Here is a 2,500-nt window from a genome sequence, read left to right on the forward strand (position 1 = left end):
ACTCTAGCGGTAGTATCTCAACGGATGGATGGTGGCCTAGCCAACTTAATGCCTGTGGTTTTTATGGCTTTCGTGGGTCTTTATTCAAATTGGTCGCGTCTGTTTATACTTAAGGAATGGCGAAGTACTCTATGAAAGTTACATGACATTCCCATCACCTAATATCACATCCCCCAAGTCATCTAACCATATATCTCTACCCACATTAATCCAGAACTATCGATGGAAAGGTTATAAATTAAAACTAATTCAGTATAAGATTGTACTACAATTTGTAAAATCGTAATTTTTTAATTGAACAAGGGTATGTATTTATCCCTGTCGTATGTTTCTTAGTTTATTATTATTATTTTTTTTTTATTTTTGTGAGCAACTTTACACAAAAACTAATGTACCTATTTTGGCCAAACTTGGTAGTCATGCTGGGTATGACCCAAGGATGAATCTATAATAATTTGGGTAAAGTGCGTCAAAGTACAAGTATGCAGCAGTACTTTGAAGAAAATAGTCGTATTGTTAACTGGCCAAAATTTTGTTAATTAATATTTTGTTTGTGGACAACATTATTCAGAAACTGTTGAACCAATTTCAACGAAACTTGGTGGACTTGTGGGGTATGACCCAAGGACAAGTACATTAGATTATGAAGAAAATATATCGAAGTATAAGTAGCCTATGCAGTGGAGTTAAGAGCAAAATAAGAATGCTGGGTGGAGCGAAGGTATGTTCTCTACTGAGGCCTCCTGTGGTTAGTAATGACTTGACTGCTCTTAAAGTTTACCCCCCCCCCCTCTCTCTCTCTCTCTCTCTCTCTCTCTCTCTCTCTCTCTCTCTCTCTCTCTCTCTCTCTCTCTCTCTCTCTCTCTCAGAAATACCATTCACTGGTGTCAGTTTCTCATCTAATTTACGAAGAAATCAAGACGTTTATGTATGTTTGTAAATGAGTGTACAATGTTTATATACTTGAGAAATGTTGTACTGTAATTCGACGACTGTTTATTTGCATAATTTGTTTATTTTGTTGTTTTATAGAAAATTCGTATCTGGATGTAGTTTTGCCGGTGTTTCAAGAATATTTACTAATTTTGGAGATACTCCATTTTGCAAATATTAGAGTGGTTTCGGTTTTGTTGACTGTTCTTTAAAGGTCCTATTTGCTTAGTTTTGTTACTGGCCTCAAGTGATCAAATTGTTTAGATTCCCATGATTATTATTATTTCTTTTAAATTCATTCTATACTTTAGTTTTATTGCCTTCGCCAAAATCGAAAATTTTGCGAAAAGTGTGTATTGGCCCTTCTTTTTGTTTCTTAGTTTGTTTATTTGTTCGTGAGCCACATTACACAAAAACTACTGTACCGATTCTGGCCAAACTTGCTAGTCATGTTCGATTTGACCCAAGGATGAATCTATAACATTTTGGATCAAGTAAATCAAAGTACAAATTGGAGTGTATTCACCCCTTATTTTTTTCTTATTATATTTATTTGTTTGTGAGCAACTTAACACAAAAACTACTATACCGATTTTGGCCAAACATGGTAGTCATGTTCTTTATGACCCAAGGATGAATCTATAACATTTTCGGTAAAGTACATCAAAGTACAAATACGCAACAGTACTTGAACATAATCGCAATGTTAAGTAAATGGAAAATATTTTGTCGCAATGTTAAGTAAATGGCAAATATATTGTTTGTTTATTTTTTGTTAATGAACAACATAAACAGTGCTGAACTAATTTCAACGAAACTTGGTGGGAATTTTGAGGTATGACCCAAGTACAAATCCATTTGAGTGTTATCAGATAGTTATTATTATTATTATTATTATCATTATTATTATTATTATTATTATTATTATTATTATTATTATTATTATGTTTTTAGCTAAGCTACAACCCTATTTGGAAAAGCAAGATGCTATAAGCTAGGGCTCCAATAGGGAAAAGAAGGCCAGTGAGGGAAGGAAATAAGGAAATAAACGATATAAGATAAAATTAATAATGAAATATTCTAAAAACAGTAACAACATCAAAACAGATATGTCATATATAAACTATAAAAAGACATTACTTTATTCTCCTTTTTTTTGCAGTGACACTTGATGTCATTTTATTGGAAAACAGAGATGCAGCTTTGGTCTCGCCTTTGTAAATCTACTAAGTACCTGGTTTCCTTATTTGTACTTCCGGAAGACCTATTCAAGTACGTTGTTAAAAATATTGTATTAAAAAACGGTAAATGCCTGGCAACATTTATTCCAGGATTTTTACCGTTTTAAAAAAACTGATATATTGACGTAAAAGAGTGATATTACGGTCACCAACCCGTAAAAGATAATAACAAAGCAAGGTAAAATTACGGTCGCCTGTATTTTACTGAACAACCGTTGAGAACCGTATATTTTTACGGAGAATTTCCGATTCAGGTTACGGTTTTTTTCTAACAGTCTATGGAAGTGCAATATTTGTACTTTTCTTAATGTTAACTATCCCAAAAT

At 32.8% G+C, this 2,500-nt stretch overlaps 1 protein-coding gene across 8 annotated transcripts in view; it reads left to right on the forward strand.

The window, feature by feature from the left end:
• Positions 1-2,500, forward strand: part of CRMP (Collapsin Response Mediator Protein) — a 404,589-nt gene that overhangs the window by 229,636 nt on the left and 172,453 nt on the right. The gene's annotated exons all lie outside the window — the stretch shown is intronic.

This window comes from Palaemon carinicauda, chromosome 33 (genome assembly GCF_036898095.1).
Source record: "Palaemon carinicauda isolate YSFRI2023 chromosome 33, ASM3689809v2, whole genome shotgun sequence".
Lineage (NCBI taxonomy): Eukaryota > Metazoa > Arthropoda > Malacostraca > Decapoda > Palaemonidae > Palaemon > Palaemon carinicauda.